Genomic DNA, 12,967 nt, shown 5'->3' with positions numbered 1-12,967 from the left:
ACCACCCTCTGGCTTTTTGTCATCAAGCTAGTTTTTTATCCATTTAGCTATCTCACCCTGGATTCCATGAGATTTAATCTTATGCAACAACCTATCATGCAGTACATTGTCAAAGGCTTTGCTAAAGTCCATATAGACAACATCAATTGCACTGCTGTCATCTATCTTCTTGGTTACCCCTTCAAAAAACTCAAATTTATGAGACATGATTTTCCACTCACAAAGCCATGCTGATTGTCCCTAATCAATCCTTGTGTCTCTAAATGCCTGTAGATCCTGTCTCTCAAAATACCTTCCAACAACTTACCCACCACTGATTTGAGGCTCTCCAGCCTGTAGTTCCCAGGCTTTTCCCTGCAGCCCTTTTTAAACAAAGTCAAGATCGACAAGGGTGGCATTCATCTAGTTTTATACCAGACAGTTTGATTTTCAGCTGCTCTGTCCACTGTTCGGCACCGGATGCCTTTATATTTTTATTTTGGTTGCTAACAAATTGAAACAATTGGTACCTTTAACAGGATCATTCCTGAACCTCACACTGACAGTGGAGCACTGGCATAGCCCTGTACTCGTTCCTTTCCTAGTTGTGGTTTGCATGATCATTACTATTTAGTTGACGATTATACAATGACTTGCAGATGGGAGGCTTATGATGACATCCTGTCCATGCACAGTGCAGTGGCAATGACATCTTTCCCCATGCCACAGTGCTGCTATTCTGATGTCAGTATTCTTGATTTCTGTAAGTGGACACCCTTACACCCATCTTAGTTTCTTAACAGTTTGTAATATATTTAATACCACAATTTAGACGTTTAACATAGAAATTCAACAATGGTCATCTATTTCTCAGCATAAAATTAGCGTTAAACCTCAGAACTGTAATGCTAGAGTGCACTGTGATCTTCTAGTGTTCCAAATATCACACTTGAGTGCAGCATGCAGCTGTATAAATAAAAATTTGGGTTCTATGAAAATTGTAGGATCCCAAATGCAAGAATTTGATGCAAATGGTAATGTTTGCCCTCGTTATAACAGGCAGCGGCCTAACAGCAATTCTTAAAGTGACCACTAGAGGGAACTTAAAAATAAAACCCAGAAAATTTTCAATTTTTATTTTTGTGGGATCAGGGGCAAAGCTCCTTTTATTATGAGACCCCAGAAGAAGCCATCTTGCTGCTGGTGCGTTCACTGCTAAACGCTCACCTCTACAGAGATCGCCTCTCCAGGCCTGACCTGACGGGCTGAGTGTAGGGGTCATCCTAATACCTGTATCCCTAATTGGTGAACTGCAGCTGGACATCCACTTTCTGTCCGCAACATTTAAATAAAGGTAAAACCAAATTTGGTGCTTCAAACAGTGAACTAATTTTTTTGGTGAAGTGACTACTTTCCTACAACAACGTCCCACACTACACCAGACAGAAAGATCAATGGATCAATTTTTAGGTAGCAATAGTTATGTAAAAATGGAAGAAGCAGGAGTAGGTCACCTGGCCCCTTGAGCCAACTCCACTATTCAGTAAAATCATGGCTGATCTGATTGTGCCCTTAACTCCACTTTTCTGTCTGCTCCTCATAACCTCTGACACATTTGTAGATCAAAAATCTGTCCCATGCAGCCTTGAATATATTCAATGACCCAGTTACCAGTATTCTCTGGAGAAGAGAATTTAAAAGATGAACAAACATCCTCATCTCCATCTTAAATAGGAGACCCTTTAATTTCAAACTGTGCCTAGTTGTAGTTTCCCCAAGAATGGAAACATTCTATGACCATCTATCCTGTCAAGCCCTCTCAGAATCTTATACATTTGAATTATAGCTCCTCTGATTCTAACTCCAATGAGGTCCAACGTAAGTATAACCCTCCCTAAATAAGATCAAAATTGTATAAAGTACTACAGATGTAGTCCCACCATTGTATGTACATTGTAGAAAGACTTCCCCACATATATTTCATTCCCTCTTCTGGGGTAAGGCCAACATACTTTGCCTTCTTAATTATTTGCTTTACCTGAATGCTAACGTTTTTTGATTCATGTATGCGGACACCCAGATCCTTCAGTACAAGAGCGTTTGATAGTCTCTCCCTACTTAAATAATAATTTGCTTTTCTATTCTTCCTCCCACAATGGGCAATGTCTCATTTTCCCACATTATACTCCAAGTCAAACTTTTGTCCATTGACTTAGCCTATCTATGTCCTTTTGCAGATTCTCTGTGTCTTACTCACAACTTGCTTTCCTACCTATCTCACTTGATGAAAGAGCAGCACTCCAAAAAAGCTCGTGATACTAAATACTGAGCTGATGAAAGAGCAGCACTTGAAAGCTCATGATACCAAATAAACTTATTAGACTTTAACCTGATGTTGTGAAACATCTTACCATGCCCACACCAGTCCAACTCCCCATCATGGCTGCCTTTCTTTGTATCATCAGCAAATTTGGCTACGATATAGTTGTTTTCTTCATCCAAGTCATTAACATAGATAATCGTTGATAACATTCTCCTTCAAAACAGTTGTCATCATCCCTCTCTTCAAAAAATCATCCCTTGAGTTCTCTTTCCATGCTCCACTTCTAACCTCCTTTTCTTCTCCAAAGTCCTTGAACATGGTATTATTTCCCAAATCTGGGCCCATCATTTGCAGGGTCAGAATTTAACAGCACAGGGGCAGATGGATGTCCCTCCCAACTCATTGTAAAATTGAGTGCAATAAGATCTGATACAGTTCCCAAAATCATCATACTTGATTTTTATATTAATTATGTGGGTGGGATCAAAGGTCAGAAGCCCACCTGCCTTTAATTAAAGTCTAATTCATCTGCTTTATTCGACAATTAAATTAAATTTTACACAGCCTGTGCGGTTTCTGCTCAGCGCACTGGCTAAACAGGTGGGTATAATCACGACAGTCACCTCTTTTTTGATCAAGGCTGGGATAAATGCTCACAGTGATGTGGCAGAGCATGAAGTTAAGCATCTGCTGCTAAGGGTGCAGTATTGTCTGGTAGGCTATTCGTTTTCATCCACTGTGTTGTCATGTACCACATCCTCTGCTAATTTTCAGAGGCTCAAAGAGCTGCAATCTGGAGATGAGGAGGGGGGAAATACGGCCAGCTAGCCAGGGCAGGAGCAGCAATACATCTGCCATCAAACCCGACTGAAAGACACCAAAGGAGCTAGAAGCTTGTGAGAGGTGTAGGGGAGACGAGGTCAGCAAAGATAGCATCATCTTGTTAGCAGAGTTTACCACTAGCGCTCAAATTACTTAGACATGACAGAGTTTAAAATTTTTAAAGTTTATTAATGTTACAAGTAGGCTTACATTAGTACTGTAATGAAGTTGCTGTGAAAATCCCCGAATCGTCACATTCTGACACCTGTTCAGGTACACTGAGGGAGAATTTAGCATGGCCAATGCACCTAACCAGCATATCTTTCAGGTTGTTTGAGGAAACTGGAGCACCCAGAGGAAACTCATGCAGACACAGGGAGAAGGTGCAGACTTCACTCAAGCCAATAATTGAATCTGGGTCCCTGGCGCTGTGAGGTAGCAGCGCTAACTACTGGATATAATGTAGGAGAGGTTTCACCTTTCAAGGGGCCACAGTCACTTCAACTTGTGAGATGATTTGTGCATGCAAAGCATCAAAATGTGTGAGAGGGCACCAAATGTCAATCACACCGAAAGTTACTTTCACCCTAACTTTTAGGCTTCAGGGTCCTTTCGCAATCCGAACCTGCAAGCCAGCCAGGAGTTGCTTTTAATTATAAGGTGTTTCAGATGACAAAGTTAGAAGTGCATGTACCTTTAAGAGTAAACAAGGTTTTTCTCAGAATTCAGAATGAAATGAAAGTTGGTGATACTCATTGAAGCTTGTACTTATGACCTGGTGTTTTCCCCAGTAGGAGTTGCTTCTGGATAGAGGGAGGATTCAGAAGCGAAGAGTGGCAACCAGTGTTTGTACTGAACTATTGTGTCACAATAAAACAATTGTGTACCATTAGAATGTCTTCTGCTGCCTAATTTGGTAAATAGATATTCACCAGTTCAACATCAGTTGCTGAAGGTCCAGTTTATCTGCAATCACCAGCAGTGAATTCTACAGATTTGTGCATGATATCCTGGGACTTACCATAATGCTTATGTTCTCCAGCACTTCCTAGGCATCACAGCGTTTTACCCTACCCTCTGCATGACTGGGTGGCTGGCTGGTGGATGATAAAGGGTATCCATTTAAGAAGTGGCTAATGATGCCTGTCAGACATCCATGAACCTCTACAGAGGGGAAGTATGATGCTAGCCATGTGTCCACAAGGGCCACTATCAAAAGGACAATTGGTCTACTGAAAATGAGGTTCTGGTGGCCCCTTAGCTTGGATAACCTTGGCAAGTGACAGATTTTAACCCCTTAAGTTAGGATTAAAAAATTGGAAGATTTATAAACAATGAGGAGAATTTGAAAATGACATAAGCAAGTTAGTGGAATGGACAGAAAAATGGCAGATGAAATTGAATGCAGAGAAGTGTGAAGTGATAAATTTCACTAGGAAGAACACAGTAGGCCCAGGCTGCAGAATAGGCGATGGAACCCAGGAGTAAGATAAGGTTCAAGGGGACAAGACAGAAAGACTTGGCAAGGCAGGGATAAGGGGAGTCAGTGTTTAGACCAGGTTGGAGTCTGTGAGCAGCTCCTGCCTCTGTTAGGTATTTCTGCTGGACCACCCCCTCACTGCGTATACAGGCTGCGAGACGCCAGGAGGGTTGCTGACATGGTTGAATACTTATGGGTCTCAATTGGCTTCCAAATTGGAAGGCTGTGATTTAATTTGGGTTGAATCAGGAAGGTGACAGGGTTTCCATTCAGTACCTTTCCACCCAATTATGTTAGGTTTAAAGAAGAAATCCCAACATCCAGCAGTTAACTGATAGAAGTACTCTACAACATTTCACATTTTTTATCAAAAACACGCTTCAAAAAAATAAAATGAAGTAAGCTCTATCAACTTAACATGTTAGCTTAAGACTTATGTTATAAGCTCAGTTCTACGTTTTACTTCTCCTCAAGCTTTTCCTTATCTTACAAAATCTATTAGGTTCATTCACTTTTACTGAGAGCAACCCAGAAAGTATATGGCTGCTCCCCAGAATTAACTCTGATTTCTCTGCACAGTTCCAGCTATTCACCAAAGTACAAGATTTCATAGGGATCCTTCCATTTTCTTTACTGACTTCACAACTTGGATTCTACAGCTCCAGCACGGGTCTCTTCTGCAACTCCTTGCAGTGGCTAAAAACATCAGAAAATTTGTTTTCCAATATTCCATTGCTATGGTTTCAAGTGCAACCCAGCTCATTGATTCCAGGACGCAAAATGCAACAGCCTTTCATTGAGCTTCAAGTCTTCCAGTTGTTTTTCCCCTTTTCAACTTTGGCTTACACTCGAATACCAGTTCCACTTGCAGGCTGCATCATGGATAATAGATCTAGCATCTACTCTACTTCACGTGGAGGTCTGATTTAATCTCTCAATTTCCAAGCCATATAAGAACCAAAGCTGACACAGTCTTTTAGCTGCACAGCCTCAAGATAAAGTGGGGGGGGGGGTGCGGTTTAGAACGGAGTTGAGGAGGAACTTCTTCACTCAAAGGGTGGTGAATCTCTGGAATTCTCTGCCCGTTGAAGTGGTGGAGGCTGCCTCGCTAAATATTTTTAAGACGCGGGTTGATAGGTTTTTGATAGGCAAGGGGATTAAGGGTTATGGGAAGAGGGCGGGAATGTGGAACTGAGACATGACAGATCAGCCATGATCTTATTGAATGGCGGGGCAGGCTCGAGGGGCTAGATGGCCTACTCCTGCTCCTATTTCTTATGTTCTTATGTTCTGCTTTCTAAATATCAACCAATTTTGCCCACTGGCTATCTCCTAATTAAATTCATAAATATAAACTCAAAACAAAGAAACTCACTAAGCTCCACTTATCACTGTGGCAATGTAATATACACACCTGTTCCAAGGTAAAAATGCAAATTAACCACCTTGTAATTCCAAAGCTTTCCTTAATTCTGGTAAATCACAACTTATCCTTTACAGGAATTACTGCAAATGTCACATCTCCAGTTCTTTAGCTAAGTAGGCCTACCCACTTTTTAAATTCTTACCTTTCTAGCTGTTAATCTCACAAGATAACATGGCCCCAACCTTTTAAATGTAATAAACTCAAATCTTGTTTCAATTGCATTTATTTCAGGGTTGCTTTTAACAGTTTCTCAACCATATGCCCTCATTTTATATGGTTTACATTTTCATTCCTAAAACTAAGTTATATTGTAAAACAAATGGATTGTGAACGAAATAATCACAACACTTTTATGCCAGCCCGCCACATTGTCCCAAGTCTTACGAATATAATTTTGTAAAAAAAGTCTGCAGAGGGATAGAGGTAGGTTAATGGGTTAAGCGAGTGGGGATAAATTGGCAAATGGGGCATAATGTTGGAAAATGTGACATTATCCGCTTTAATAGGAAGAAAGGAAAGGCAAATGTTATTTAAATGTAGAGAGAGAATGCAAAATGCTGCAGCACAGAGGCAATGTGGGATGTTAAAGATGAATCCTAAAAAGTTAACATGCAAGGACAGTAAGTAATTAGGAAGGAAAATCAAATGTTGGCTTTTATTGCATGGAGATACAAAGAACAAAGAAAACTACAGCGCAGGAACAGGCCCTTCGGCCCTCCAAGCCTGCACTGACCATGCTACCTGATTTAACTAAAGCCCCCTACGCTTCTAGGGATCATATTCCTCTATTCCCATCTCATCCATGTACTTGTCAAGATGTCCCTTAAAAGTCACTACCCTCCCCGGCAATGAGTTACAGGCACCCATCACTCTCTGTACAAAAAATCTGCCTCTTTTAAAACTTGCGCCTCGCATCTTAAACATATGCCGTCAAGTAATTGATTCTTCCATCATGGGAAAAAGCTTCTGACTATCCACTCTGTCCGTGCCTCTCATAACCTTGTAGGCTTCTATCAGGTCTCCCCTCAACCTCTGTCGCTCCAGTGAGAACAAGCCAAGTTTCTCCAACCTCTCCTCATAGCTAATGTCCTCCATACCAGGCAACATCCTGGTAAATCTTTTCTGTACCCTCTCCAAAGCCTCCACATCCTTCTGGTAGTGTGGTGACCAGAATTAAATACTATATTCCAAGTGCGGCCTCAGTAAGGTTCTATAAAGCAACAATATGATCGTTCCATTGTTCACATTATAATGGTAAATGGAATATAAAACATGGAAGATGGAGTATAAAGATAGGGAAGTCTTTGTATGATGACACAGTGTGAGACCATAGGGTTGCTAACAGTTTTGTCTCTTCATTCAACAAAGGCTGTACTTGCATTGCAGTTTGCGGTGTCGATGGTAGTCATGGCTACCGTCAATACTGTGAACTGTCAGCTCCAAGTGGAGAGGATCTCCAAGAAGATCGCATATATCGACTTGTGGCATTGCAGCCAGAGAAGGTTCACTAGGTTGATCTCTGGGTTGAGGGGTTCTCTTATTAAGAAAGGTTGAGCTCGCACTCTATGGAGTTTAGCAGAATGAAAGGTGATCTTATTGAAATGTATGGTAGTGATGTGACTTGACAGCTGTTAAGCCAATGTTTCACCCCTTGTGAGAAGAAAGAACTAGAGGGCATTGTTTCAGAATAAAATAGGAGACCCCTTATTCTGATTGGTTAAAAATTGGTTAAAAAAAAAGTTCATTTAGGGGATGTGGGATTCACTGCACAGGACAGCATTCGTTGCCCATCCCCAATTGCTCTTGAGAAGGTGGTTGTGAGGTGCCGTCTTGGAAATGCTATCGCCTATGTGGTTTAGATACACTCAAATACTATTACGGAAGGATTTCCAAGATTTTGACCAAGCAACAATGAAGGAATAGCAGTATATTACAAGATGTGGAGATGCTGGCGTTGGACTGGGGTAAACACAGTAAGAAGTCTCACAACACCAGGTTAAAGTCCAACAGGTTTATTTGGTAGCAAAATCCACTAGCTTTTGGAGTGCTGCCCTTTTGTCAGGTCATTGATGAAGATGAACATCTCACCAAGGCCATCACCACACCCCCATTTTTTGCCTTTAAACAACCACACAACCTCAAACTGACCATTGTCCACAGCAAACTACCCAGCCTTCAGGAGAACAGTGAACAAGACACCACACAACCCTGCCACAGCAACCTCTGCAAGACGTGCCGGATCAGCGACACGGATGCCATCATCTCACCATCCACCAGGTACACAGTACATACTGTTGCAACTTGGCCAACATTGTCTACCTGATACGCTGCAGAAAAGGATGTCCCGAAGCATGATACACTGGGGAGACCATGTAGATGCTACAACAATGGATGAATGAACACCGCTCAACAATCACCAGGCAAGACTGTTCTCTTCCTGTTAGAGAACACTTCAATCGTCACGAGCATTCGGCCTCTGATCTTCGGGTTAGTATTCTCCAAGGCAGCTTTCACGACACATGACAGCGCAGAGTTGCTGAGCAGAGACTGATAGCCAAGTTCTGCACATATGAGGACGGCCTCAACTGGGATCTTGGGTTCATGTCACACTATTGTAACCCCATGACTTGCCTGGGCTTGCAAAATCTCACTAACTGTCCTGTCTGGAGATAATACACATCTCTTTAACCTGTACTTAACGCTCTCTCCATCACATTGTCTGTACCTTTAAGACTTGATTACCTGTAAAGACTCACATTCCAATCATTATTTTGTAAATTGAGTTTGTGTCATTATATGCTCTGTTTGTGAATAGAACTCCCACTCACCTGACGAAGGGGCAGCACTCTGAAAGCTAATGGATTTTGCAACCAAATAAACCTGTTGGACTTTCACCTGATGTTGTGAGACTTTTTGCAATATATTACTAAGTCAGGATGATGATTGGCTTGGAGGGAAATTTCCAGGTGGTAGTGTTTCCATGTGTCTGTTGCCTTTGTCATTGAAACTAGATGCAGGAGTCAGGCATTCGGCCCTTCAAGCTGCTCCGCCATTCATTTTGGTCATGGCTGATCATCCTTCGAGATGGTAGCAATCATGGGTTTGGAAAGCACTGCTTAATGAGCCTTTGTGAGTTCCTGTAATGCATCTTGTACATGGTAGACACTGCTGCCACTTGGTGTCAGTGGTGGAAGCAGAGAATCTGTGTACTGAGTGCCAATCATGCAGGCTGCTTTGTCCTGGATGGTGTGAAGCTTCTTGGGAGTTGTTGGAGCTGCACTCATCTGGGCAAGGACACAGTATTCCATCACACTGGTGCCATGCAGCTTGTAGGCAGGCTTTGGAGAGTCAGGAGGTGAATTGCACAATTCCAAGCCTCTGACTTCCTCTTCTGGCCACAGTATTTATATGCCATTCCTATTGAGTTTTGGTCAATGGAAACCCAAAGGGTTGGAATCAGCCATTGGATGTCAAGATACAATGTTTAGATTCTCTCTTGTTGGAGATGTAATTGCCTGGTACTTGTGGGCATGAATGTTATTTGTCAATCCAAGCCTGGATATTGTTCAAATCTTGCTGCATCTGGACATGGGCTGCTTCAGTATCTGAGGTATCATGAAGAGTGCTGAACAATGTGCAATCATCAGTGAACATGCCCAGTTCACCTTATGATGGAAGGAAGGTCATTGATGAAGCAGCTGAAGATAGTTGGGGCTAGGATATTCCCCTGAGGAACTTCTGCAGTGATGTCCTGGAGTTGAGATGACTGATCTCCAAAAACCACAGCCATCTTCCTTTGAGTTAGGTGCAACTCCAATCAGCAAAGAGCATTCCCCCCAATTCTCATTGATTCCAGTTGTGCTAGGGCTCCCAGATGCCATGGTTCGTCAAATGCTGCCTTGGGGAAGGTGGGGGAGTTGAAACAATTGCCAGGGGATATGTTGCAGAGTGGAGGTATATAGGGGATGATGCTCAGCCAAATGTAGAAGAAAAACCATCAGTTTGAAAGGCAGAATGAAGATAGACATATTAAGCCACAGGGGAAATGGCAAGACTGGATAGCATTTATTTCCATGCAAGGAGTCTTACAGGTAAGGCAGACAAATTGAGAGTGGTGATTAACACACAGAGGAAATCTATCCCTTTTAGCACAGTGATAGCACCACAGCATAACGGAGGGGTATCTTCAATGTGAAGATAGGACTTTGTCTCCACAAGGATTGAGTTGTGGCCACTCCTACTGATACTGTCATGGATGATGCATCTACAGCAGGCAGCTGGTGAGAGTGAGGACAAGTATGTTTTTCCCCTCAGCACCTGCCGCAAACCCAGTCTAACAGCCACATCCTTTAAGACTCATCCAGCTTGGTTTGTAGTGGTGCTACCAATGATTGGTGATGGATATTGCAGTCCCCCACCCAGAGTACATTCTGCACGCTTGCTTCGTTCAAGTGGTGTTCAATATGGAGCAGTACTGATTCATCAGCTGAGGGGAAATGTTACATGGTAATTGGCAGGTTTCCTTGCTCATGTTTGACCTGATGCCATGAAATGTCATGGAATCTGGAGTCGATGTGAAGGACACCTAAGGCATCTCCCTCGTGACAGTCTACCACTGTGCCACCACCTCTGTTGAGTCTATTTCACTTTTGGCAAAGGACACGCCCTGGGATGTGGTCCCTTATTATCTGTTAGCCATAATTCTGTGAGAATGACTATATCCAGCTGTTGCTTGACTAGTCTGTGGGATAGTTCTCCCAATTTTGGCACAAACCCCCAGACGTTAGTAAGGAGGACTTTGTGGGGTCAACAGGACTGAGTTTGCCAATGTCATTTCCGGTTGTCCATCTCGTTTCATTCCTCTTAACGGTTTGATGCAACTGAGTGGCTTGCTGGGGCATTTAACAGTCACCCACTTTAGTATGTGTCTGGTGTCACATGTAAACCAGATAAAGAAAAGATGGCAGATTTCCTTTACTAAAGGACATTATTGAACCAAATAGGTTTTTATGACAATTGACAATGGTTTCATGGTCAGCATTAGATTTTTATTTGAACTCAAGTTTCATCATCTGCCATGGTGGGATTTGAACCTGAGAGCATTACCCTGGGTCTCTGGATTACTAGTCCAGTGGTTGTTGGTAATGAATCATCTCGGCACCCCGGACATCGCTGCAAGAGTTCTCAGGTCAGTATCCTATGCCTAATTCGCTGTTTCATTAATAACCATGACTCCATCATAAAATCAGAAGTGGAGCTGTTCACTGATCCTTAAAAAGTGTTCATTCAGAATTAAGAAGAAGAAACAATCCATGCCCATTTGCAGCAAGGCTTGCACCACATCAAGGCTTGGGTTGAGAAATAGCAAGTAATATTACTGCCACATAAATGCCATGTAACAACTATTACTACCAATGAGGAATTAGTTTGGGTATAGGGGTATACACATTACCATTCTGCGGAACGGTGGGGGGGGGGGGGGGGGGGCTCCCAAAGCTAGAGCTCCCTGGTCACAAAAAAGAGGTGTATGGCAATCAGAGAAAATGTGGAGCATGAAAATATATTAGATTAGTAGACAAACAGGAACTATAGTCTCCATGACCGGTAGCAGGTTTTCTGCTTTGCAGCCTTTCAAATCCTTACCATGCCTTCCAGAGGTACAACAACAACCCCTTCTGACTGAAAGAACTTGGCTCAACACCTTCAATAACAGTTCCACAGGAGTTTGTGGACAAGTCGCCAGGACCGGATGGAATGCATCCGAGGGTTCTGAAAGAAATGGCGGAGGTGATAGTGGATGCCTTGGTGGTTATTTTCCAGACGTCGCTGGATTCCGGGGAAGTGCTGGAAGATTGGAAAATGGCTAATGTTACGCCGTTGTTTAAGAAGGGTGCCAGGCAAAAGGCAGGGAATTATAGGCCGGTTAGTTTAACGTCTGTTGTAGGTAAAATGTTAGAATCTGTCATCAAGGAGGAAATAGCGAGGCATCTTGAGAGGAATTGCTTGATAGAGCAGACGCAGCACGGTTTCGTTAAAGGGAAGTCGTGTCTGACAAATTTACTGGAGTTCTATGAGGATGTGTCTAGGGCGGTCGATAAAGGAGAGCCGGTGGATGTGGTCTTTCTGGATTTTCAGAAGGCGTTTGACAAGGTACCTCACAGGAGGTTATTGCAGAAGGTCAGGGGACAGGGAGTTGGGGGTAGGGTGTTAGCGTGGATAGAGGATTGGTTGTCAAATAGGAGGCAGAGAGTGGGAGTCAATGGGTGCTATTCGGATTGGCGGATGGTGACTAGTGGAGTGCCTCAGAGGTCGGTGCTGGGGCCTCAGCTATTTACCATTTATATAGATGATCTGGAGGGGGGAACTGAGTGTAGGGTATCGAAATTTGCTGATGACACCAAGATTGGAGGAAAGGCAAATTGTGCGGAGGGTGTGGAGAGTCTACAGAAGGATCTAGATAGGCTGGGTGAATGGGCCAGGAAATGGCAAATGGAATTTAATGTTGGCAAGTGCGAGGTGGTCCACTTTGGTAGGAATAATGGTAGGAAGGATTATCACTTACGTGGTGAAAAACTGCAGCAGGCGACGGTGCAGAGGGACCTTGGGGTCCTTATGTATGAGTCACAAAAACCCAGCTTGCAGGTGCAGCAGGTGATCAGGAAGGCGAATGGGATGCTGGCCTTCATAGCGAGGGGGATTGAATATAAAAGTAGGGAGGTCTTGCTGCGGCTGTATAGAGCATTGGTGAGGCCGCAGCTGGAGTACTGTGTGCAGTTTTGGGCGCCATACTTACACAAGGATATTTTGGCCTTGGAGGGAGTGCAGAGGAGGTTTACTAGGCTGATGCCGGAGTTGAGGGGGTTGAGCTATGAGGAGAGGCTGAATAAACTAGGCTTGTACTCGTTAGAGTTTAGAAGAATGAGGGGAGATCTCATTG

Source organism: Carcharhinus amblyrhynchos, chromosome 15, assembly GCF_965287045.1.
Source record: "Carcharhinus amblyrhynchos chromosome 15, sCarAmb.v2.hapA, whole genome shotgun sequence".
Classification (NCBI taxonomy): Eukaryota; Metazoa; Chordata; class Chondrichthyes; order Carcharhiniformes; family Carcharhinidae; genus Carcharhinus; species Carcharhinus amblyrhynchos.
The sequence above is the reverse complement of the archived record's forward strand: the minus strand, read 5'-3'. Positions refer to the sequence as shown.